We start from the raw sequence: 27,652 nt of genomic DNA, 5'->3' as shown, positions 1-27,652 counted from the left end.
GGCCTCAGTTTAAGTTCTCATGTAAAAGTTGGACCTTCAATAATGCAGCATTCTCTAAGTGCTGCATTAAAGTCCATAATGGGACTTGAACCCACAACTTCTGATTCAGAGGTGAAAATGCTATCACTAAGCCAAGCTGCCTTTGTTGTTGGTCAATAAACCATTCCCATGCTTCCAGTGGGGAGCTGTGCTCAAAGGGAGCATGGGTTGGAGTTGGACTACAACACTGCAACCTCAATTCTCAAACATATGGTTTCTTTGAGTGTGGTTCCTTGCTGGGAGCATGTGATTATTGGTTTTACCCTCTAGTGTCAGGTTGGCTCAATTGGTAGCACTCTTGCATCTGAATCAAAAGGTTTTGAGTTCAAACCCTCCTCTAGGACATCAACACATAATCTGAGTTTCCACTTCAGTGCAGTACTGATTGTCAGAGCTGTAGTTTTTCAGATGACATGTTCAACCACTATCCTGTCTGCCTGGCCTAATGGTTCAGGTGATGTAAAAGATTTGGTGGTAATATTTCAAGAAGAGTAGGAATCTCTCCTTTTGCCTAGGCCAACATTACTGCTTTTACCAAAAAAAAAACCCTCATCATTCATGTCATTAATGCTTTGTGGAAATTGGCAACTGCATTTGCCTACATAACAGCACAAACTGCACTTCAAAAAGTAATCAATTCGACATGATTTTTAAATAGAGGCAGGAAGGGAGCGGGGGTGGGATGATAATCAGACACGAATCCCAGAAGTAAAGTTGGTGCAGATCATGACTTTAATGAGGGCAATAAATTTTACTTCCGGGATTGACAGGCTGGCTGGCGGTCGGGCGGGAATCGGAAAGGAGAGAGGGTGAGATTGTGGGCCGTTGATGGCATGAGGAGGAGGGGGTGGGCAGTGGAGGACATTGTTGGGGGGGGGGGAAAGGGGGATCATGGACGAAATCGGTGGGGGGGGGGGGAATGGAGGGGGTGGGCCATGGAGGACATGGGGGCGGGGCTGTGGAGGACATTGCAGGCTGGGCAATGATCAGGTCGCTATAAGATCGTAGGGTGTCGAGAGAAGATCGGAGGTCAGAACGAGTTGTAAGCATGGAGGGGGTCTCAGCCATCAGGTGGGGGGGGGGTTGGCCATCGGTGGAGTTGGACATGATGAGGGATGAGCACCAATGAGAGGGTTGGGAACCACCATCGGGGTAGGGGGCAGAACCACCATTGTGGGGGGGGCGTCCACCATGATCCACCGTCGGTTCTGGGTTCCAATCACACCAGGTGAGCTTGTTGGGCCTGCTCATCCTGCAATAAAGGCGCTCACCTCATGGATCCAGCCCTTCTCACTGCATTCACCTGACGCGAGTCAGAAGCGATGGGAAACCTGAACAGATAAGGTTAAATTCATTTGAAGTTTCTAATACACAAAAAATTAAATGCCTCAACTATCACAATGAGGGACATTGCCCCTTTAAATATCAACCCACTGGCTTTAAGTGGGGACGGGACTTCCATGTTTCTGTTGTGCACACTCATTCTAAAGCGTCTGGGTGCATTGGAGCCGGGATGCAGTCCCACACCAAAAAGCAATTATTTTTACTGCCCACCCACCCCCGACCCACCTGTTCTTTGGGGTTAAAATTAACCCCATTGTGTGTGAACAACTTTGAGATGTCTTGTGGACATGGTGATGTGCTATATAAAAACAAGTTCTTCATTTTTTAAGGAGCTATAGACCAAATCTCCAAATAGTCCAAATTGGCTACTTCAGATTTACAATTCAACTTAGGTTGTGCTCACAGCATGTACATAGAAATAATAATGTTTGGTTAGCAGTAATATCTAGCTAAAAAGAACATTTTATTTAATAGTAAAATCTAGATAAAAGTAATAGTTATTTCCATTAACTCCAGGAACATTTGATTTCATCTATGATGACGTGCAGAATGTAGCATTTGAAAACCATCAGGCAAATAATCTTTCTTTGTACTTACTGCCTATGAGGCCAATACTTCCTATAAGCCCAATATTGTGTGCGCTGTTTTTAATGCACCCATTAACACATTCACCATAAGTTACTGTCTGTGTTATTTTAGCACAAATGTTACAGGTTAACGTCTGTGCTAAAGTAGTGCAGACAGGAATTTATGCAAACAAGTCAATACTGTGCTAAAAATAGCTCACAGAGGGAATTAAACCCATATGTGAACAAAATGTGAAAATATGAATCTTCAATCAAATTGCACCAAGATAAAGCCAAGAAACCATATGACTTGTCTGTGAACCCTCCCTCACAAAACTGATTAATCAAAACACAGATTTCTTTGGTGTGTTTCATGCTGTCATAGTGTACATCAAATAAATGAATCCACACAGTACATAAGTCCCCATGTAGTGTACAAAGATTTTCTAGGCATATATATCAATAAACATCAATCTCAGCCACGTGTTGGAGTAATTTGGATTAATGTCTTTCTTTCATAGATACAATAAAACACACCAAATACTCAAACAGGCTGGATGCTATTCCAATGGCTCAGTGAGTTTATCTAGTGAATAAACTGAGCCATAAAGATCAGGAAGATTCAAGGTTTGGTCCCAGTCTGTGCTGATTTAGTTGATCCCAGCCAGGGTAGCAGAAGGCATGCTACAATTGGCCTTAGAGCAGTAGGGATAGGCAACGGAAAATTGGCCAGGAACTCCACTCCTGATTGCTATTTACAGCCCCCCCGCTGGAAGTGTGCATGTATAAATGTCAGGTAAGTATAGGATCAGGCTTGGCTATGCTATCCCTCACGGTTGACAGCCTGTTGATACTCATTGTCAAGGCTCCTGCATGAATAATGGCTGCTTGGACAAAGTACTGAAAGGAAGCCAGCAACTGGGAAACCATACCCCCATCATCAGCCAATGACTTAAGGAGAGGAGGGAGGAAGAGAAAAGTAAATAAACAAATAAATTGGATGTATATGCCATGAATTCCATGCTAGCAATTGAATAAAATGTGAAAATATTAAATATTTTAAATCCTTTTCCACCCAGATAATGACAGCAAGACATATGACTTGTCTGTGAAGTCTCCTCACGACAAAACAATTCTTTGTTAAGAGGTTGAGTTATCGGTAGATAGCTAGTCGTGGTCACCATGCATTCATTCAGTGAATCAGTTCTGATAATCATGCTGGAGGAATGCATGATGGCACTATTATGTTTCAGGATTCAGATGCTGCACCACAGATAGGATGCCACAATATATTGTGCCATAGATGGAATACGAGTTTGCAAGCTGCGTTTCCAATGACTGTCACTCGCGTCCTGAGATTAGATTATTGTGTTAAGCTGCTGTGTATTTATTACGGTGTACAATATAGGTTTTGCTTGTGTTCTTTGCAGATACGTTGAATATGGTCGAGGTATGACCAAAGTAAAATGATAACAAAGGAGATAGTAATATAGAAGTTGAAGTTATATAGTTTGATATGCTACTGTAATAATATTGTTTTCAAACTGAATGCATGAAAATGTACGTTATGTTGATCAAGGTTTACCAGATATCCATTTCAAATGCCATGCATAGACCTTAACAAAAGAATAAAACATGCAAAAAACAAAAACAAAATACTCAGTGAAAAATACTGAAAGACTGCATTTTTTTTTTTGCAGTGATGCAACATGACTACCTTGATAGATCATGAGGTGCCGCCACACCAGACTTAAGTGACAGAGAGTGTGTGGAGGCGGCAGGTTCAACTAGTCTCCCTTCAACTCATATATCAGTGGAAAATCCCAAACTGCACTGCCATCCTTCTCCTCAGTTGTATTATTGAGCTTGGATGCTCTCCATCAATCTGCAGCCAACTGATATATCTGACACTTCCTGATATCAGGAAAAGAACCATCTGTCTACAACAAAAAATCTGAACTTTTAGTGCTTGTTTATATTAGTCTGTAATCAAAACATATGAAAGAAGTCTGTCCATAGAATTCTAATTGAAAGGTAATGCAGCCTGTGCTGCATTTCAATAATCAGTTTAAAGTGAAGTTGGTGGAAGGTACACAGTGTTCAGTGTACATTAGAATAAATCATTACAATATTCTTTGAAATACAGTTTTTATTTTAACTTTTGTAGGATTCTTTGATACAAAAAATATCTAGTGGTGGTAAAAATGTAAATTTCTTGGCCTGGAATTTCCTCCGTGGGCTCAACCCAGACTTTAGACTCGAAAATGCGTCCAATCCCACACCCATTCTGCCAATGTCAAGTTACATTAAAATTTCCTGCAAATCTCATTGCAATACACCTGGATGTAAAATGGGTGTAAACCATGTAAACAATCAGGGCCCAAGGAAAGTGCTGAACCCACACCATGAGTTCAATTTTAGGGGCAATTGCGTTAGGGGTGGGGGGCTCCGAAAATCGCGGAAATCCTGTTCGGTTTCGGAAGCCGGCTCCAACCCACTGACTTCCGAGTTTCCCAGGGACCCCCACCTGTGTGCACACGCGGGCGACCCAAAATCGGAAGTCCCAATGACAGTTAAAGAGCCAAATGTACCTCATTGAGGTACTTAAGGCACTTTACCCATGACAGATGAAGTGATTAGAACGATTTTTTTTTAAACTTACCTGGGTGGCTTGCCCACCACTTCTGATTCACTCCTGGTGAAACCAGGCATGAAGGGTCGGATCAGGGAACAAGAAACTAAATAAATTAAATAAAAAACCACAGACGGAAGTGAAAACACAAAATGAACCTACCTGCTCCGATGTCCAATGTCTCCCACTCCGATCTCCCCTTCTTCACACCCCCATTGTCCTCCCAATATCTCGCTCTTCACCCCCCACCCCGATCTTCCCCAATCTTCCCCTCTCCCCCCCCACTCTGGATCTTCCCTACCCCCAATCTTCCATTCCAGCGCTGGATGACCTCTCGCTCTCTCTCTTTCTCGCACCCCCCCCCCCCCTCGCATTGCAGCTCCTGTCAGCAGTCAGCCTGTCAATCAGGCTGGCTGCCAGGTGCGAAACCCGGAGAGGACGTTAATCACCATCAATCAATGTGCGATCGCGTCGGAAATGGTAAGTTTTGTTCATGCAGGTTTGTCACGCGCACCTTCACCCCCCCCCCGACCCCGCTGCCAACCCGCCACCGTTGCAAAATTGACCCACATATGTTTCTCCTTTAAGTATGAAAATGAAAGTTTCAACTCATTTAACCATCATTTATGCACATTAGGCACTGCATGTTTAAAAACCTGTAAACGGGGAAGCTTTTCAATTTTTAATGTGACTTATATTGATGCTATAAAATGCATTCAAAGATACAGAAAATGCCATACAGGTCTCAGTGAGGATAAATTTTTAAAAACGCTCAAAAAATTTCAATAAACACAAGAATAACTTTGTTTCCTGCTGCGCCTGAAAATTTGGTTGTGAATTGAAGAGAATCTCTGAGCAAGCTCAATTGCAGCAAACTCGCATATAAAGCTCTGTATCTTGGGGAAAGGAGCATTATTATGGGCAGAGATGCATTTGAGCAGAGGATTTGATGGGCAATCATAAAACACCGAGGAGATTTGGGCGTATTGTACTTACCTACAAAATTCCTCAATCTTTTAGGCCACGCATTTGATTTGTGCCCAGATTGAGCGTGTCTCTGGGTGCAAATAAGCAGGAAATTCCAGACCCTTATTCTATATAAGTATTCTTTCAGTCTAATATTTAAAATAGCAGCCATAACAGAACTCTTAATGGCTGAATCAGTCATAGTTATGGGTGATGTTGCAATACTTCTGATAGTGGATGCGATAGCAAAGACCTAAGAGTGCTATTGAGGCCCTAATTACAATGGAGGAGAATAGTCTAGACAGCACAGAGAAGAGCCTTGGGGAATGGCCCATAACCTGCTAGAATGGAGAAAGCTACAACATGGAAGCTAGATTGCTACTGGCAGGTGGAAACAAAACAAAACTTCCCTCAAAGAAAGTGGCAGTTTAGCTATTTAACGACAAAGGGAAGACGAGGATAGGGGATAGAGCTGCACTCCCTTCTTCAATAAAGATGAGCACAGATTGCTGATTGGATGGCTACAATTAAACAAAGGAGGTTTATCAAACAACCAGTGGAGAGATTGTTGGGAACAATGAGCTTGTGAGGAACCAGAAAGCCCAGTTGCAGCCATCCACACTACAGTGGTGTACACTGCCTATTCACAACTGCTGTTGTTAATGTGCAGGGAACAATTTCTTTGTCTGATTGGGGTAGCATATTCTGGTACAGCCGAGGCTCACAGAAGCTCAAAGTGGACTAAAGAAGAAGAGTGCAGCTAGCACTATTCGGTAGAGCAGTCAGTCTGTATTCTGGTTGCATTATTACATATAAAATGATTCAGCCTGCTAGCGAGTAGGAAATTCTATTTCTGCAACCTTCCCACTTGGAGAATCTACATGAGACTCCACACTTAGTACCATAGAATCATACAGCACAGGAGGCAGCCATTCGGCCCATTGTGCCTCTTTGACAGAGCTATCCAATTAGTCCCACTCCTCTGCTTTTTCCCCATAGCCCTGCAAATTTTTTCCTTTTCAAGTATTTATCCAATTTACTATTGAATCTGCTTCCACCACCCTTTCAGGCAGTGCATTCCAGATCATAACAACTCGCTGTGTAAAAGAAATTCTCCTTATCTCCTCTTTGGTTTTGAAGAAAGGACAATCAGAAGCTGGTCTCCCATCCGAAAAGCTGAACCAAATAGTTGAAAGTGATCAGCAACTGCTTTGTAGCATCACTTGAAGAGACTTTTGGCTAGAGCAGTGTTAGATTGTCAAGTGGCCAAATATTGTTTTAATACAGAGCCTTACAGTACTGCTGGGCATTGAAGGACTTGCTTTGATATAAGGAAGCAAAAAATGTCAATGAGAAAACACTGTACAGAAAACTGTTGAACACGTCTGTTATGGATAATGTTTAGGTCACCATCTGCTGCAGTCAATACAAAGCAGTTAATTAGAGACATCTTTCCATATGCACATTAGGCTGTAGCACTGTTAGTAAGTGTTACAGTTACTGACAGATCTGACCACACAGCCAAAACCCTACTTATGTGGTGATTCTGGCTATACTTGGGTGTTGTTTGTTAGTTTGTCTTAATATTTGTGCAACCAGAGATCCTTAAGATTCCTATCTAGGTTTTTAACTGCACATCTTATCACTTAGTCCCACCTCTTTGTGCCTGAAGGCATACTGTACCATCTTGAACAGCGAGTTTGTTTTTATATGTTAAGTTTACCTTTTTCAATCCAGCTCTATTTTTCTTAATCTTTTTACCTTTACCAGTACAAAACGGACCTACAGGTGTTTTCGAAAGCAATGGTGTTCTATAGATACGACCAAATTTATACTTCCTCAAAAGCAGGCTTGGTGGGACTAATTCCTGCCAGTACATTCCCACATGGTAGTGGTTATACTTTCACCACTATGGATTGTTACAATTCCTAATCTTGTCTCAATAGTGACACAAGAAACAGAAAATGTTTTGATGTGATGTGAGCCAATGACCATAGAGTTTCTTTGCTAAAGCGTATGCATTATATAACCTTTGGTTTTGTATATGTCAGTTATTTAATGCGGTTCTCAATCCAAGATGACTAAAATTGTAGGAGTGTAGAGATTATATATTACAAATCTTGATTGGCTTAACGTTGTGTTTGCTTTTGATCTGCATTGTGATTATACACCAGCTGGCACTGACAGACTGGATGCATCAGAAACTAAGCTTGTTGCTGAGTATCTGCTAGTGTGTTGCTAGGAAGTGGTGGTGAGTGACTGGAAAGTGGTCCTCTGTTGGATCAATTATTTTTCTAATGGTACAGATGACCTTCATGTCTCCAAGAGGTCAAAAACTGATTCTTCAAATGTGCATTCTTGGAACAAACAAAGACAAATTATCAGTCTACAAGTTAAAGCCTTAAAAGAGCTTTATTTTTTAATTCACTAAAATTTTAGTTATTTAGGGGGTCATTTTCTGATGTACAGGAGCTAAAGGTTTTTGGAGGTAAATGAGATGCGAACTGGGAATTTATCACCAAGCCACCAGAACAATCAGTAACGTACTGCTGACAGCAAGGTCAGTGATCAAATCAAAACATATTTCCAATACAAGCCAGAAATTAGTCTTTTTGCCATCTAACCAGTTAAACATTGTAGTTTTGACATCATACATTTAAAAAAAAAGCAACTTTCACAAAACAATCAGTAAAGCTGTGTTTAACCCTGAATGCGCCATGGACAGTCGTCTGGGTGCACTCTGAATTTTTTCGGTTGGCAGCCCTTTCCTATTTGGATACACAAAGCACTTCAAGGATTGTGCCTTTGATGTGGCCATGTTAATCTTGAGATCTTTGCCATTCAGTTGATTGAAAACTGGCTTCTGGAGTTAGGTTTCAGGCAAACAAATGGCAATTGTTGTTAAAGTTGGCCCCTCCTCCGAAATGGTAGTCGAAGATAAGGTTAAAGAAATTGTGTTAACCTTAAAAAAAAGTTAAATAAGTGGAATCAATAATGTCAGTATGACTAAAATTAAATTTAAAGTTACAATAAATATTGATGAAAGATCTTTGGGAAGGTGAGACAAAGGGGCAAGCAATTTTAACTTAATATTGTGTTTTAAGTATTTAGTAGGTTAGAGCTAATATTACAAAAATAAAGCCATTTTTGATTTTGAATCGCCTCATTACTATAATTTTGTATTATTTTCAGCACCAGTGTGTCAGTTCAATACTTATAAAAACAGATGGCCCAAAGAGAGAGGAATTCCACTGGACCTGCCAGGTTTAATCCAAGTCAGAAAAACAGCATTTTCATCAAAACTAATATATTAGTGTTAACAGTAAGCAGAGCGCTCTCCAAGAAGTAACTCCATTGGTGTCCAGACCCTGTATAAATGATCGGCATTAAAAATGCTTGCATGTTCCTTCAAGGGCTCAGTTGGTAGATGAACAGACAGGTAGGACATTTGGTCTAGGAAAGTCCCGGGTTCAATCTCTGGACTGTGCTTACTTAGTGGATCTCAACTGGGGAGGTGGGAGTGGTGCTACATTTAGCCTCAGCATTCCCGAGCTAGAGAGCTGAAAATCATCTAGGAATTCTGCTCCTGATTGCTGTGCTGTACCTGCTGCTAGAAAGCATACATGTGGAATTAATTTTGAATGTGGAGTCCCCCTCCCACCAATGGTACCTGCAGCTTGCTGATACTAACTATGCAGATGGGTGAAAAATGGCCATTCACGTGAGGTATCAAAGGGCAGGCAATACATATGGAACCCATGCACCAACATAATTCAGGCTTTGAGCAGAGAACGTTGGGTTTCTTTTTTTAAAACTTACAATGGTTTTCTTTTTTATTGATCATTCCCTAACATTGAAAATTGGTACGATTGCCAATCAGAACTCCAGACAGCTAAGCTATTAAATCATGCATTCAGTAAAGTGTCACAGTAACTTATATATCTTTTTAACTTGCATCTTCTAAAATTTCTGAAAATGTGACTTCTAATACTGGAAAGGGCTCAGCACTTTCTGGGTTAGGTCAAAATAAAGCAGCTTCTTTCTATTGTTATTGTGTCCAAACTATCTTTATTAATTACCTACTAATGTGATTTATTAGCACACTCAAACTTCTAAAATCTTTTTTTCTTTTTTGAAGCTGTAATTAAGCTGCAGATCATGACAGGAGCATGACCATGATTGCTTATATATCTCTGCACAACACCAAACAAAACTGAAAGGGTTCAAAGTTTCAAGTTCTGAAAAATTCAACCCCTTGCATTTCAAAGGAATAATTTTTTAAAAATCTTTTATTATTCATCAGACTGGTGATTTTAAAGTATTGTACAGCCACTTACATACTTAGAATAACTGAATACAAAATTTGTTTCAATCACAGAGACAGAAACCATGGCTGGAGGGTTAATTGTGGCAGCACCAGCTCAGCCCTGATAAGAGAGGAAGAACAGACATGTACGAGAATGATCAATTCCTGGTGGGAAAAAAATATATATCTTTTTGAGAAAAAATGACCATTATGGTGTTTGCCAAGAATACTATTGTAGTTGAGGACTCCAGAACAGAGCATGCTTCCTTATGAGGGGAAGAAAGAACATATTTGATGAAAAAATCTAGATGAACAGCATTTTAAAAGTGTTATTAAAGATTGCTGGGTATTCCTTTGGCTAGACATTCGTCCATGTTTTACATTTACAAAGCAGGTACATGACATTACCTGTGGGACAAATATAATGCTTGGAGGAATTTCTAACCAAAAAAATAGCACATCATTTGGTGACAAATGAGTTGAGATTGTACTGTGCGTGTTAACATTGTTCAGATACCATTTCTCTCTCCATTATTTTAACAAAATCATTAACCCATTTAAAATAAACATATTAATGTTTTCAGTAGTAATATATCTCAGAATAATTTCAGCCTGAAAAGATTGCTGACTCCAAAGCAATAAGTACTTGCTGTGAGCAAGTGAAAAAAAAATCCAGTTTGAACATTTTACTGGTGGATGAAATGATTTAAATCATTGTTGAGAACTGGATATTAGAAAAGTGCTCTGTAATTTGAATACACGTTACCTGGAGCGTACAGTTTCTCTTTGATATGAGGACACTGTTTCATTAGCAAGATTAATTTTTTTATTGGAAGTCATAAGAAAAAAGTTTACTTTGCAATACTCAATATGCTTTAATGGCACACACATAAAAGATGTTCAATAGACGTGATAAATCTCTATCAAATTTTTTGTATTCATTCTCGGGATGTGGGCGTCACTGGCAAGGCCAGCATTTAATGCCCATCCCTTGTTGACCTTGAGAAGGTGGTGGTGGGCCTTCTCCTTCAACCATAGCAGTCTGATACAATTGAGTAGCTTGCTGGGCCACTTTCAGAGGGCAGTTAAGAGTCAACCACATTGATGTGGGACTGGAATTATGTAAGGGCCAGACCGGGTAAGGACAACAGTTTCCTTCCCTGTTTATCGGCTTACCAGAAAATAAAGGGAATCCTTCAATTCCAACTTAATATTTCATTGCATTTGTTTATATATTAAATCTATTTTGTTACATATTTAACAACTGCAGCTCTGGTGTATGAATTTTTTTTTTAAATCACTGACAAATCTCAGAATTTTTAACAATTGGTTTGTGTAGATTTAAAACAAATGAATAAGTTAAAGAAAGAATTTTCCCAGTCGTTAAAACACGAATAAGTCAGAATAAGGCAGGAGTGTGATGGAATACACTCCAGTTGCCTGGATGGGTGTAACTACACCAACTTTCAAGAAGCTCAACACAATCCAGGACAAAGCAGTCCACTTGATCGGCACCCAATCCACTAGCTTAAACATTCAATTGCTCTATCACCAGTGTACAGTAGCTGCAGCGTATACTATCTGCAAGATGTACTGCAGCAAGTTGCTAAGGTTTCTTCAGCAGCTCCCAAATCTGCAATCTCCACCATCTAGAAGACAAGGGCAACAGGTGCATGGGAGCACCATCACCTCCAAGTCCCCTCCAAGTCACACACCATCCCTACTTGGAAATATATCGCCGTCATCGCTGGGTCAAAATCCTGGAACTCCCTACCTAACACCACCGTGAGAGCACCTTCACAGCATGGACTGCAGCGGTTCAAAAAGTCCACCTCCACCTTCCCTAGGGCAACTAGGGTTAGGCAATGAATGTTGGCTTTGCCAGTGACGCCAATATCCCAAGAATGAATTAAATAAAAATAAAATGGACAATAAAAAAAACTGTGGTGTACTTTAGAGTTTTAACCCATTTTGAACAATTTTAAAATGGCGGCAGTTCAGCACAGTGACACAATGCATTGGAATATTCCATCGGATGCCAGAACACAGACTCATGCCTATGATCCTCCACAAGCTAAGTTGATTTTTAAGCTGTGTTGTTATGGGATTTATAGAATAGAGGCCAATTCTACAGGAACTTTCAGAGTCACCCTTTGCTGCTCTTATGCCCCTCCTACTAATCAGTTTCAAGGCAACATGGTGGGAGGGTGACCAAAGAGAAGGATACCTACCCACCTCTCTATTAGGGATGGTACATGCAGCAAGGAGGCCTATGGAAGGGAAAAAGGAGAGGGTGGCCTCTAAAAAAAAAGCAGACTCTAAATAGAGGCTGTGTAATAACGAGCCATAGCAAATGATTTGGATTCCACAGGTGGGCAGACTGGAGAACTCATGAGTATTTTGTTTATATCGCGTTAAGTAAAATTGAAATGATAAAGGATGGAAATATTAATTTTAACTAAACTAAATATTCAGATGTGTAATAGTTCCATTGATGTTGCTGTAAAAAAGTTTTCTTCACAGTGCCAACTGGTTTCAGATATGAAATAATGAGCAATCCCTCCTGGAGATGACAAGGTCATGCATTAAAGATATCAAGCAATAACTAAAGCAGGTAAAAAGTAAACTAATTATGATTTTCCTTTTCTATGAGAAACACTTGTTTCAGTCCTTAGCGACAATACATATATTTTTAAGTAGGAACAGTCGGCAAGTATAAAATATTTTATAAGCTTACATGGCAAAAGAATATAATAATGCTGTACTATCCTTATTGTTACAAGTCCTAATAATCCACTTCATATACTGTCAACCCATCAAAACATTGCTACAAATAGGTTTATATAATTAGAACATTTATATTCTACAATTACTCCATGTTGCCTCACCGAGCTGAGAATTATAACTAAATTGCACTTCATTACACATAATTAACCTTTTGTCTGATAAAAAAATTGCCTTCCATTGAACAGTCGAACCATATTATTACATATGGGATATCAGTTAAGACAGCACATGATACATGTTAGTAACATATGGGAGGTTAGAATAAGGTCCTAAACTGTGAAAGTGAAGCTTAAGCAGTTAATGAATGTCACCTAAACCCTGAGATGCGTTAGTACTCTTGAACACACTGTTATTCTGTATAACATATGGACATTTTTTTTTTATTCGTTCACGGGATGTGGGCGTCGCTGGCAAGGCCGGCATTTATTGCCCATCCCTAATTGCCCTTGAGAAGGTGGTGGTGAGCCGCCTTCTTGAACCGCTGCAGTCCGTGTGGTGACGGTTCTCCCACAGTGCTTTTAGGAAGGGAGTTCCAGGATTTTGACCCAGCGACAATGAAGGAACGGCGATATATTTCCAAGTCGGGATGGTGTGTGACTTGGAGGGGAACGTGCAGGTGGTATTGTTCCCATGCGCCTGCTGCCCTTGTCCTTCTAGGTGGTAGAGGTCGCGGGTTTGGGAGGTGCTGTCGAAGAAGCCTTGGCGAGTTGCTGCAGTGCATCCTGTGGATGGTGCACACTGCAGCCACAGTGCGCCGGTGGTGAAGGGAGTGAATGTTTAGGGTGGTGGATGGGGTGCCAATCAAGCGGGCTGCTTTATCTTGGATGGTGTCGAGCTTCTTGAGTGTTGTTGGAGCTGCACTCATCCAGGCAAGTGGAGAGTATTCCATCACACTCCTGACTTGTGCCTTGTAGATGGTGGAAAGGCTTTGGGGAGTCAGGAGGTGAGTCACTCGCCGCAGAATACCCAGCCTCTTTCCCATATTCTTATTTTACCAATGGGGTTCCTTTGGCAGACGGTGACAGACAGCAGATTCCTGTGATTCCATCATATCATTTACCAGGTGATTTGACCAACAGTGATATCAAGACTACTTTGATTGAAATATATTTTTTAAAAATTCATTTTTTGTTGCTAGCAAGGCCAGCATTTATTGCCCATCCCTGGTTGGCCTTGAGAAGGTGGTGATGGACCTTCTTCTTGAATTGCTGCAGTTTGTGTGGTGAAGATGCTCCCACAAGGCTGTTAGGAAGGGAGTTCCAGGATTTTGACCCAGCAACGTGAAGGAACGGCGATATATGTCTACGTCGGGATGGTGTGTGACTTGGAGCAGAACTTGGAGGTGATGGTGTTCCCGCGCACCTGCTGTGCTTGTCCTTCCAGGTGGGTTTGGGAGGTACTTTCGAAGAAGCCTTGGCGACTTGCTGCAGTGGATAATAGCTTCTGTCTCGCGCTCTGGGAGCGTATGGAGAAACCTGATCCATTATGGCGGACAGCACATTTCTGGCGCGGAATGAGCGCGTGCACGTCACCTGCCACATTGGGTCCTTAGGCCTGCTCTTCTTCAAAGCAATAAGATCAACATAGTAATGAGGGATAATGCTGAGAGGAGGAGAATGAGTTGAAGTCCCACTCCAGCAAGTTTCTGATTTCATCTGTGCTGTTGAGGGAGGTGACGTGCAAAGGCTCGGTAACCCTCAAATAGGGCAAGGAAAATCAGAGGCGGTGTTCTCATCGAGTTACTGGCAACTGGACAATATTGCATTGTTAGTGACCTAGGATCAGACCACCCATTCTGTCCACTCAAACTCAGGAATTGTATGGCACAGAAGAGAATCGGAGAGTGAAAAAATTGGGAAAGTAAATGCTGTGACTGCTGTTTCCCCAATGTTTAACTGGAGGAAATTGCAACTCATCCAAGACTGGTTGGCGGACAAGCAGTCTGACAACACACTGGAGGGGTTAAGGAACGTGATGGAGATGTATAGCTGGTTGTTGTCAACATATATGTGGAAGCTAATCTCATGTTTGTGGATGATGTCGCCAAGAGGCAGTATGTAGATGAGGAACAGGAGCAGGCCGAAGGATCCAATATGGCGGGCGGCATGCCCGCGCTCATTCTATGCCAGAAGTGCGCCACTTGTCATAATGGATCAGGCTTCTCCATATGTTCCCAGACAGAATCATTTAAAAGCCTCATTATCATATTTAAATAAGGGTCCTAAGGCACTAATTGGCAGCGAGGATCCTTCAGTGGTACTATTTAAAGGGCACATGCCCTATATATAGGTCAGTTGCAGGTATGTCCTTTTAAGCTGCTGGTTAACTTCTGGGCATTTGTTTTTTTGCCTATTTTCTGCCTTCTGTAACTGATTTCTGCTAACAAGGTTTTGCTGGAGATCATAGTATCATAGTATGTTACAGCACAGGAGACCGTTCAGCCCATCATGCCTGTGCCAGCTCTTTGAAAGAGCTATCCAATTAGTCCCATTCCCCTGCTCTTTCCCCATAGCCCTGCAAATTTTTTCCCTTCAAGTATTTATCCAATTCTCTTTTGAAAGTCATTATTGAATCTGCTTCCTCCATCCTTTCAGGCAGTGCATTCCAGATCATAACACTCTACATGAAAAAAAATGTTTCCTCAGGTTGCCTCTGGTTCTTTTGCCAATCATCTTTAATCTGTGTCCCTAGTTACTGACCCTGTTTTTGTCTGCCTTCACAAGAGTTTTACTGCAGTCATGTGTGGTCTGGTTGGTCTGCCTTTAGGGCTGGAGTATGAAGGGGAGCAGCCAAGAAGACAGAAGCTGGGAGAAGATGGAGGAGGAGGGCTCTGTGCAGGAGGTCATATCCAGCGATCTTCACGGAGCATTACTCCTACCTTAACTTCAGTGAGGAGCAATGCGTCAGGTTCCTTCACTTCACCAAGGAGGCTATCACCAAGTTAATTCACTTGCTGCAGTCACAACTTGAGCCTCAAACCAAGGCATGGACAGCAGTGCCTGTGGCTGTCAAGGTCACCGCGGCCTTTATTTTTATGCCATGGGGTCATTCCAGGCTGTATCAGTTGACATCAGAAATATCTCCCAATTTGTTGTTTCTGTATCAGGGATGTCACCGAGGCTCTATATATTTAGGAGGAACACCTACTTTGCTTTCCCAATGGACAGAGTGAAGCAGGATGAGGCAGCAGTGGACTTTGCCCGCATTGCAGGCTCCCTCAGGGTCCAAGGTGCCATGGAATGCACCCACATTGCCATGCATTCTCCCCATCACCAGCCTGGTATCTTTCTGAATTGAAATGGATTCCACTCCCTCAACATTCAGCTTGTTTGCGACCACAGGCAGGGTATCGTGCAGGTCTGTGTCTGGTTTCCTGGCAGCAGTCACGATTCATTCATCCTGCGCCAGTCCTCTGGGCCACCTTTATTCCAACCGAGCCATCAGGTCACAGGCTGGCTACTGGGCGACAAGGACGATTCACTTCAGACATGGCTCATGACACCTATCAGGGACCTGGGCACAGCTGCAGAGCTGGCCTACATCTAGAGCCATGCCACCACCAGAAATATTATCAAGCAGACTGTCAGTGTGCTCAAGTAATGCTTACGTTGCCTGGATCATTTGGGAGGAGCTTTGCAGTATAGCCTTGACCATGTATCCAGATTTGTTACTCAGACTGGCGGAAGGTGGGAAGTGGTGTTCTACAGGGATCTGGTGTTGGGACCACTGTTGTTCACCATTTACATAATTGATTTGGGACTCAGGAATCGGAAATATAATATCAAAATTTGCGGATGACATCAAATTGGGGGTATAGTTAATACTGAGGAACATTGTGAGAAAATACAAGACAACATTAATAAACTTGCAGAATGGGCATTGTAAATGGCAAATTAATTCCAATATAGATAGCTGTGAGGTGGTGCATTTTGGTAAGAGGAATAAGGAGACCACCTAGTCCTTGGAAAATAAGAGTTTAAAATGGGGTAGAGATTCACAAATCATTAAAAGTAGCAACACGGGTTAACAAAATCATAAGAAGTGCAAACAAAACACTCAGGCTCATTTCTAGAGGAATAGAATTCAAAGGCAGGGAAGTTATGTTTAACTTATGTAGAACCTTAGAATACTGTGCAATTATCGTCTCCATTTTTAAAAAATGATATAGAAGTATTGGAGAAAGTGCAAAAAAGATTTACAAGGATGCTACCAGAACTAAGAGGGTATAGCTATCAGGAAAGACTGATCAAGCTTGGGCTCTTTTCTCTAGAAAAGAGAAGACTGAGAGGTTACCTGATAAAGGTCTTTAAAATTATAAAGGTGTTCAATAGGGTAGACTTAGAAAAGATATTTCCACTTGCAAGGCAGTACAAAACTAGGGGCCATAAATAGAAGATAGTCACTAATAAATCCAAAAAGGAATTCAGGAGAAACTTCTTTACTCAGAGAGTGGTGAGAATGTGGAACTCGCTGCCACATGTAGTGATTAAGGTGAATAGCATCGATGCATTTAAGGGGAAGTTAGATAAGTACATGAGGGAGACGGGGATAGAAGGATATGTTGATAGGGTTAGATGAAGTAAGGTGGGAGGAGGCTCATGTAAAGCATTTAGTACTGGCATAGACCTGATGGGCCGAATGTCCTGTTTCTGTGTTGTAAATTCGATGTAATTTGTGGTCGCATAACTTTGCGATAATGAGGGACCTGCCCTTACCACCACCTGGGCAGCAAGAGTTGCAGCAGGAGGAGGAGGAGCTGGCAGAGGAGCAGGGGCAGGAGGAGGAGCTGGCAGAGGAGCAGGGGCAGGAGGAGGAGCTGGCAGAGGAGCAGGGGCAGGAGAAGGAGCTGGCAGAGGAGCAGGGGCAGGAGGAGGAGCTGGCAGAGGAGCAGGGGCAGGAGGAGGAGCTGGCAGAGGAGCAGGGGCAGGAGGAGGAGCTGGCAGAGGAGCAGGGGCAGGAGGAGGAGCTGGCAGAGGAGCAGAGGAAGGAGGAGGGGCTGGCAGAGGAGCAGAGGAAGGAGGAGGGGCTGGCAGAGGAGCAGAGGAAGGAGGAGGGGGAGGAACTGGCAGAGGAGCAGAAGCAGAAGGAGGGGGAGGAACTGGCAGAGGGGCAGGGGCAGGAGGTGGAGGAGGAGGAGGAGGAAGGGCAGCACAAAGAGCTGGATGTGCAGGAGCAACATTCACCACGGGTGCTCCTAGCTGCCAGAGCTCTTAGAGAGTAACTAATCCAAGAGCACGTCACATGAACCATCCCTCTCAACCCCAATACACCAACAGTCTCACAATCCTTCTCACCACCATCCTTACTGACAGAAGTCAAAGTTCTTGGAGTTTGCCATGGTCCAATCTAACTTCAGCTTCCAAGACCCAAACTAATCAAGAAACCCGGGAGTAAATTTTTGTCTTCACCGCCTGATCTAGCAGAAATCAATGGAATTAAAATTGTATGGGTTCTACAATGTGCAGACAATCCACTCCGCCAGATTACTGCCCAGCTGGTGAAGATGAAAATTCACCCCAGTAAATTTTATATTCATGAAATAGAGCTTTGTTTTAACAAACATATTAAAAGAAAGAACAAACAATCTTGAATTTATATTGCGCCATATCATGTCCTCAGGGCTTCACAGCCAATTAATTACTTTTGAAATGCAGTCACTGTTGTTATGTAGTTAAGTGTAGCAGCAAGTTTGCACACAGCAAAGTCCCAAAAACGGAAAATAAGCTATGTGATCAAAAGATCTGTTTTTGATTGAGTGAGAAATATTGGCCAGGTCAGTAGGAGAGCTCCCTACTCTTTTTCAAACAGTGCCATGTGATCTTTTATATCCACCTGAACAAGCAGACAAGGCCTTGGTTTAACATTTATTCTAGAAGATAACACCATTGCATTTGTATTGTACTGAAGTGTCACTTGAAAAATATATATTCAATCTTAGAAAGGGGCTTGAAACTATAACCTTCTGACTCAAAGGCAAGAGTGCTACCAATTGAGTCAATGTGACACTTTTTTGAGGCCTAAATTGGTCTGACCTAGCAAAACTTTATGGAAAAATAGCTGGAACAGCGATCTTGATTTTCTTTTTCATTTCTTAATGTCATATTAAACATCAATATCCTTAAATACAATGAAACAGGAATCATTATAGAGTGACGCCATTATCTCCAGAGCTGACTCATAACCCCAGCAAGGGTCCAGAATGGAATGATTTAGAATGATTTAAAATGGAGTTACTAAATGATTATATCAGGGTAAAAGCAGTCAGTCAATGAGGTTGCAGTTCTTAGATATTAAGCTTAAAGAGCTGACAGGCATAAAATTAGCCTCAGTAATATAATTGCATGAGAGAATGTGAATGTGCATCTAACATAATAGATGTTCATGTGGCTGGCATGTGTCAGGGTAGCAAAGTCTAGGAGAAAATGGCAATAATTTCAGGAAATTTTAAAAAGTAAATAAATACAGAGCAAAAGGGCAACTATTTTTGTTGTCAATTATCAGTCCAGTTCTTGATTAATTGTTTTACCTCCAGTAATTACTGTTACTGTTGCAGTGTTTCCACAGTAAAACGCTTTGAGTGTTATTACCTATTCATATCACCTTTGAGGTTACATTACTGTAAGTCAATGGGATGTCTTCTTAACTTACATTGCTGTATGATTGGTATGCAAATAGTGCATCTTACATTGTAAAATGATCATACTTGTTGAAATGCTAAACATCAGAGCAGCCTATAATTAATGTATTTTTTTTAATAAACTAAAAAATGTAATTTGTCACATTTAATGGCTGGGTGTGAAAATGTTTTAAGTGCTCAAAAAATTATCAAGCACAGTAGGGATATGAATATGAATGTATTGGAAAATTGTTGGAGCTGTTGCGTTTTCGTAATCTCCAGGACTTTTTTTCAGGCCTGATGACAGATGGTACGCCACCTGACTCCAATCAGGCTAATGTAAGATTCATTGTGCTTCACAGGAAGTCTAAAGATCAAGCGACACTGCAGAAGGTGAAGCAGCACCTTGACAGCCAGTATCACTGTGTGACACATCCAAGCAGCCAAGTCTTCGGAACCTCCAAAACAACATTGGAAATTAACCCTTTCAAGTCGGATCCAGCAAATCCACAGCCTTTCTGTGCTATATGTCAAAAAGCGTTAACAGTCTTTCATTCATTTCGATAGTGAAACTAAAAATGGCAATGTTGCATCTAATATTCTTGAGCATTGGGGAGTCAGGAATGGATTTCATTTCTCATCAGAGCTCAAAATACTTGAAGCCTTACCAAAAAGGAGAAGCTTGTCATTTGGCATCATACGTTGTTAGTAACTTTGATTAAAAAGGTATGTTTCACAGCTACTACATCATAGTTCATGCAAATGTAATAAAATATTCTGATCCTGAAGAAGAACAAGTTTACTTTTGTTTCTGGAACCAATCATATTTTACATATAACAGCGATAAACCAAGTTCAATGCCTGATCATTATGGGAATTTAATATTGAAGCAGAAAAGTGGAAAATACACAGCAGGTTGCTCAGTATCTGAAAGAGAAAGATAGGTGAATGTTTTGGGCATGAATGTTCAGCAGCACTGGCCAGAATATTAACCTTTCTTTCTCTTTCAGATGTTGATTGACAATTTTTATTTCAGATTTACAGCATCAATGGTTTTTCAATTATCTTAATCACTAAATTGAAGAGGAGCAGGGGAGTTCTGGCCAATATTTATCCCTCAACCAACATCATTAGAAACAGATTATCTGGTCATTATCGCATTGCTGTTTGTGGGACCTTGCTCTGCACAAATTGGCTGCTGCGTTTCCTACATTACAACAGTGACCACGCTTCAAATGTATTTCATTGGCTATATGGTGCTTTGGGACATTCTGAGGTCATGAAAGGCACTATTTAAATGCATGTCTTTCTTTTTCTTTTTATTGAATTATGTATTTTGGTTGTATTTGGTTAGTTCAAGAAATTGAATTACTAGGTTTAGAAATAAGGGGAATGTTCAGTGTTGGTGAAATTTATGATATCAACAAACATTAGGTTTAGAAAAAAATATTTTAATGCACAGATGTTATCCATTATGATCAACTGAAATGCACATAATGTTCCCCTTACTATAGCACTCTGATACACTGTGACCTGATACAATATGCATTGCTTACGCCTTCCTCATTAACCAAGAACAAAGAAACCACATTCAAATTTTCTGTCACATTGTCTTGATCAAAATATAGTTTTTACATGAGTCCAAAAGACATTATTATGGAGAAAGTTATTTATTACAAATTGTGAAACTGATGATCAGTTGGATGTTAAATTATGTTGTGACACCAGTTTGGTGTCATTCTGCATTTAAACTGTTCGTACCAGTGTGACACCAAGACTAATTTTAGAATGGCATGAATGTACAACACACATCTATACTTTTTTTTTTATTTGTTCATGGGATGTGGGCGTCACTGGCAAGGCCAGCATTTATTGCCCATCCCTAATTGCCCTCGAGAAGGTGGTGGTGAGCCGCCTTCTTGAACCGCTGCAGTCCGTGTGGTGAAGGTTCTCCCACAGTGCTGTTAGGAAGGGAGTTCCAGGATTTTGACCCAGCAACGATGAAGGAACGGCGATATATTTCCAAGTCGGGATGGTGTGTGACTTGGAGGGAAACGTGCAGGTGGCGTTGTTCCAATGTGCCTGCTGCCCTTGTCCTTCTAGGTGGCCAGTTTGGGAGGTGCTGTCGAAGAAGCCTTGTCGAGTTGCTGAAGTGCATCCTGTAGATGGTGCACACTGCAGCCACGGTGCGCCGGTGGTGAAGGGAGTGAATGAATAGGTTGGTGGATTGGGTGCCAATCAAGCGGCTGCCTTGTCCTGGATGGCGTTGAGCTTCTTGAGTGTTGTTGGAGCTGCACTCATCCAGGCAAGTGGAGAGTATTCCATCACACTCCTGACTTGTGCCTTAGAGATGGTGGAAAGGCTTTGGGGAGTCAGGAGGTGAGTCACTCGCCGCAGAATACCCAACCTCTGACCTGCTCTTGTAGCCACACTATCTACCTAGACAGGGATAAAGATTGCAGATAAATCTTGCAGTATTTTTCTCTCTCCACTTGTCTGCTGGCAGAAAGTGATCAGGGTTAGAATCTGAGTACAAGATTTAGACCTTATTCGTGCCCACCTTCCCGTAACTCCATGTTTGAATTTTTCCAATTGGGTTTCTGTCCCTGCCACAGCACTGAAATGGCCCTAAACAAAATCACAAATGACATCCTCTGTGACTGTGACCATGATGTATTATCCTCCCTCTTCCTCCTCAACCTTTCTGCAGCTTTTGACATGATCGACCATTTCATCCTTCTGCAGAGCCTCTCCTTTCAGTGAGATTGCTCTCATTTGGTTCCATTCTTACCTACTTGCTCGTAGACAGAGCATCGTCAGCAATGAGTTCTCTTCAATCCCCACACCATTACCTTTGGAGTCCCCCAAGGATCTATCCTTGGCCCCTTCCTCTTAGTGACATCATCCATAGACATGGGGTCAGCTTCCACATGTACACTGATGACATCCTGCACTACCTCTCCACCATCTTTCTCTACCCTTCCATTGCCTCTGTGTGAAGATTGCTTTTCCAATAGCCATTGGCAGACTGAAACCATCATCTTCGGCCCCTGCCATAAGCTCCGTACCCTCACCACCAATTCCTTCCCTAGCCATTGTCTCAGGCTACACCATACCCCTCTGCCTCACCCTCTCTTAGAACCATAGAAAAAATACAGCACAGAAGGGGGCCACTCGGCCCATCGGGTCCGTGCCGGTTCAAAGAACAACCAGGTGCCCATTCTAATCCCACCTTCCAGCACCCGATCCGTAGCCCTGCAGCTTACAGCACTTTAGGTGCAGGTCCAGGTACTTTTTAAAAAGAGTTGAGGGTCCCTGCCTCTACCATCAATTCGGGCAGCGAATTCCATACACCCACCACCCACCCTCTGGGTAAAAAAGTTTTTCCTCATGTCCCCTCTAATCCTTCCGCCAATCAGCTTAAATCTATGTCCTCTAGTTCTTGAACTCTCCGCTAGGGGAAACAGGTACTTCCTGTCTACTCTATCTGGGCCCCTCATAATTTTGTACACCTCAATCAGGTCTCCCCTCAGCCTCCTCTGCTCCAAGGAAAACAACCCCAGCCTATCCAATCTCTCCTCGTAGCTGCAATTTTCAAGCCCTGGCAACATTCTTGTAAATCTTCTCTGCACTCTCTCCAGAGCAACTACGTCCTTCCTGTAATGTGGTGATCAGAACTGCACACAATACTCCAGCTGTGGCCTTACCAGCGTTTTATACAGTTCCATCATTACATCCCTGCTTTTGTATTCTATACCTCAGCTAATAACGGAGACCATTCTATATGCCTTCTTCACAACCTTATCTACCTGTACTGCCACCTTCAGGTACCTGTGCACATGCACTCCAAGGTCTCTCACTTCCTCGACCTCTGTCAATATATTCCTGTTTACTGCGTATTCCCTTTTACTGTTTGTCCTCCCTAAGTGCATTACCTCACACTTCTCCGGGTTGAACTCCGTTTGCTACTTTTCCGCCTACTCCACCAACCCATTGATATCTTCTTAGAGTCTACAGCTATCCTCTTCACTATCAACTACATGGCCAATTTTTGTGTCGTCTGCAAATTTGCCAATCATGCCCCCTACATTCAAGTCCAAATCATTAATATATTCCACAAACAGCAAGGGACCCAACACTGAGCCCTGTGGCACACCACTGGAAATGGATTTCCATTCGCAAAGACATCCATCGACTTTTACCCTTTGTTTCCTCTTACTGAGGCAATTTTGGATCCAATTCGCCACATTTCCCTGTATCCCATGGGCTTTTACCTTTTTGGCCAGTCTGCCATGTGGGACCTCGTCAAATGCCCTACTAAAATCCATGTAGACAACATGCACTGCATTACCCTCATCAATCCTTCTTATCACTTCCTCAAAGAATTCACTCAGATTTGTAAGGCATGACCTTCCCTGAACAAATCGACGCTGACTATCCTTGATTAAACCATGCCTTTCCAAGTGACAGTTTATCCTATTTCTCAGTATTGATTCTAATAGTTTGCCCACCACCGAGGTAAGACTGACCGGCCTATAATTGTTCAGCCTTTCCCTCGTACCCTTTTTAAACAATGGTACTACGTTTGCAGTCTTCCAGTCCTCCGGTACCTCCTCTATATCTAGTGAGGATTGGAAAATGATCCTCAGTGCATCCGCTATTTCCTCCCTGGCCTCCTTCAATAGCCTAGGAAACAATCCATCCGGCCCTGGTGACTTATCAACTTTCAAGGATTCCAGTCCCTCTAGTACTTCCTCTCTCGTAATGTTTACCTTATCCAATATTTCACACCTCTCCTCTTTAACTACTACGTCCGGATCATCCCTTTCCTTTGTGAATACGGAGACAAAATATTCATTTAAAACCCTACCCACAATCCTCTGCTTCTACACACAAGTTACCCTCATCATCCCTGATAGGCCCCACCTTTTCCTTGGCTATCCTCTTGTTATTAATGTACTGATAAAACATCTTTGGGTTTTCTTTAATCTTACCAGCTAATATTTTTGGGTTTTCTTTAATCTTACCAGCTAATATTTTTTCATGCCCTCTCTTTGCTTTCCTTATTCCTTTTTTTTACATCATCCCTGTACTTTCTATACTCGTCTAGGCTTTCTGCAGTATTTAGTTTTCTGTGACAGTCATAAGCTTTTTTTTTCTGCTTTATCTTGCCCCGTATACTTCTAGACAACCAGGGGGCTCTAAATCTTCTTCTCCTTTAAAACCCATCTCTTAGTCACCCCTCCCAATACCTCTTCATTTGGGTAAGTCTCCATTTTTGGCTGATTACACCTCTGTGAAGTGCCATGGAGCATTCTTCTATGTTAAACATGCTATAAAAATGCAAGTTGTTAACGTTGCTTGGTTACCGAACAGCCCATGCCCCAAAATATCACGTGACCGCTTGAACACAATCAATGCATACATTTGCACTAAACATATGTTGACTTCAACAAATGGAAACAAAAATCAAGCAGATGCAAAATGGGCTGCCAATTCGCTATCGCCCATTTTGAGCTATTGCCCAAGATGAATTCCTACCCCCTAATGCTCTCAGTGCTGGGTCTGACTTTCTACCCCCTAGTGCTCTGGCAGTGCTGGGTCTGAATTTCTACCCTCTAGTGTTCTCGCAGTGCAGGGTCTGAATTTCTACCCCCTAGTGTTCTCACAGTGCAGGGTCTGAATTTCTACCCCCCTAGTGTTCTCACAGTGCAGGGTCTGAATTTCTACCCCCTAGTATTCTCACAGTGCAGGGTCTGAATTTCTACCCTCTAGTATTCTCACAGTGCAGGGTCTGAATTTCTACCCCCCTAGTATTCTCACAGTGCAGGGTCTGAATTTCTACCCTCTAGTATTCTCGCAGTGCTGGGTCTGAATTTCTACCCTCTAGTATTCTCACAGTGCTGGGTCTGAATTTCTACCCTCTAGTATTCTCACAGTGCTGGGTCTGAATTTCTACCCTCTAGTATTCTCACAGTGCTGGGTCTGAATTTCTACCCTCTAGTATTCTCGCAGTGCTGGGTCTGAATTTCTACCCCCTAGTATTCTCACAGTGCAGGGTCTGAATTTCTACCCCCTAGTGCTCTTGCAGTGCAGGGTCTGAATTTATACCCCCTAGTATTCTCACAGTGCAGGGTCTGAATTTCTACCCTCCTAGTATTCTCGCAGTGCAGGGTCTGAATTTCTACCCTCCTAGTATTCTCGCAGTGCAGGGTCTGAATTTCTACCCTCTAGTGTTCTCGCAGTGCAGGGTCTGAATTTCTACCCTCCTAGTATTCTCGCAGTGCAGGGTCTGAATTTCTACCCTCTAGTGTTCTCGCAGTGCAGGGTCTGAATTTCTACCCTCCTAGTATTCTCGCAGTGCAGGGTCTGAATTTCTACCCTCTAGTGTTCTCGCAGTGCTGGGTCTGAATTTCTACCCTCTAGTATTCTCACAGTGCAGGGTCTGAATTTATACCCTCTAGTATTCTCACAGTGCAGGGTCTGAATTTCTACCCTCTAGTATTCTCACAGTGCAGGGTCTGAATTTCTACCCTCTAGTATTCTCGCAGTGCTGGGTCTGAATTTCTACCCTCTAGTATTCTCGCAGTGCAGGGTCTGAATTTCTACCCCCCTAGTGTTCTTCGCAGTGCAGGGTCTGAATTTCTACCCCCCTAGTATTCTCGCAGTGCTGGGTCTGAATTTCTACCCTCTAGTATTCTCGCAGTGCTGGGTCTGAATTTCTACCCCCCTAGTGTTCTCGCAGTGCAGGGTCTGAATTTCTACCCTCTAGTATTCTCGCAGTGCTGGGTCTGAATTTCTACCCCCCTAGTGTTCTCGCAGTGCAGGGTCTGAATTTCTACCCTCTAGTATTCTCGCAGTGCAGGGTCTGAATTTCTACATATTGATCTATTCCATTGCTTTAAATGAGGCAATGAAAATCTTGCATCCTGCAGTTCTTCAAATGTATGTGAGATGAAATTGTGCTCTGTGATATTAGCATACAAAGGCGCTGAAGTGTTTTGATATGAGATTCCTCTGCTATTTAACAAATGCGTTAACCTGGATTGTAAACAATTTTACAACACCAAGTTATAGTCCAGCAATTTTATTTTAAATTCACAAGCTTTCGGAGGCTACCTCCTTCCTCATGTGAACGATGCGGAAAAAAATTTTTCCGCATCGTTCACCTGAGGAAGGAGGTAGCCTCCGAAAGCTTGTGAATTTAAAATAAAATTGCTGGACTATAACTTGGTGTTGTAAAATTGTTTACAATTGTCAACCCCAGTCCATCACCGGCTTCTCCACATCTTAACCTGGATTAGCAGACAAAGGAATTTAATATGAACATGTTAATGCTTTTTATGCTAATATAACACAGTACAAGTTAACCCTAACAGTTTCTTCAGGTCTTCGTGCAACTAACATCTACCAGCTCCTTTATTTAATACATTTTTCCTCAGTCCTTTATCCTGGCCTCACTATCTCCTCTGAACATAAGGGAAACTCTCACATCTCCTTTTTTTTCCCTCTCAACAACTAAATGTTCTATAAAATCCAAGTCCATCCACAACTTCTCCTAAATCGGGAAGTTCGTCCAACATCCCTCTTGCACTCCTGGACAAATTACAGAAAAAGGATTCCTATTGATAGATAATATTCTCCTTTAGCCTCCAACCCCTTTATTCTATGTGACCTTTCTTGCCATTCTCTACTTTATTGATACTGCTATGATCAGCACTCCTGTTAGAATGTGGGTGTTCTTATAAATTTATAAGTTACTCCTCAAAATAATACGGTTCGAAAGCATTTATTGAAAATCACAGAAATTAAGATCAATGATAATTATTGACAATAATTACACATAAGAGTACACTTGCGGCAATATTTTGCGAGCTCATCAGAGAATTCAAAACACAATACAGTTCTTGAAATCGAGGTTCTTAGTTGGCCAAACCTTAAATAAATTCCAAAGTATCTGTTCTGACACCCACTTTTTAAATAAAAAGCAAAATACTGTGGATGTTGGAAATCTGAAATAAAAACAGAAAATGCTGGAAATATTCAGCAAGTCAGGCAGTATCTGTGGAGAAAGAAACAGAATTAATGTTTCAGGTCGATGACCTTTCGTCAGAACTGCAAGACGTTAAAGAATTAACAGTTTTTACTTGTACTTCTTTCAATTTACTATACTGTATTCGCTGCTCATGATGCAATCTCCTCTACATTGGGGAGACCAAATGCAGGTTGGGTGATCGCTTTGCTGAACACCTCCCCTCAGTCAGCAAGCATGTCCCTGACCTTCCAGTCGCTTGCCATTTTAATTCACCATCCCACTCCCACTCTGACCTTAGCCTCTTACACTGTTCCAATGAAGCTCAATGGAAGCTTAAGGAACAGCACCTCATCTTTCGATT

Source organism: Heptranchias perlo, chromosome 2, assembly GCF_035084215.1.
Source record: "Heptranchias perlo isolate sHepPer1 chromosome 2, sHepPer1.hap1, whole genome shotgun sequence".
NCBI lineage: Eukaryota > Metazoa > Chordata > Chondrichthyes > Hexanchiformes > Hexanchidae > Heptranchias > Heptranchias perlo.
This window is presented reverse-complemented; position numbering follows the sequence as displayed.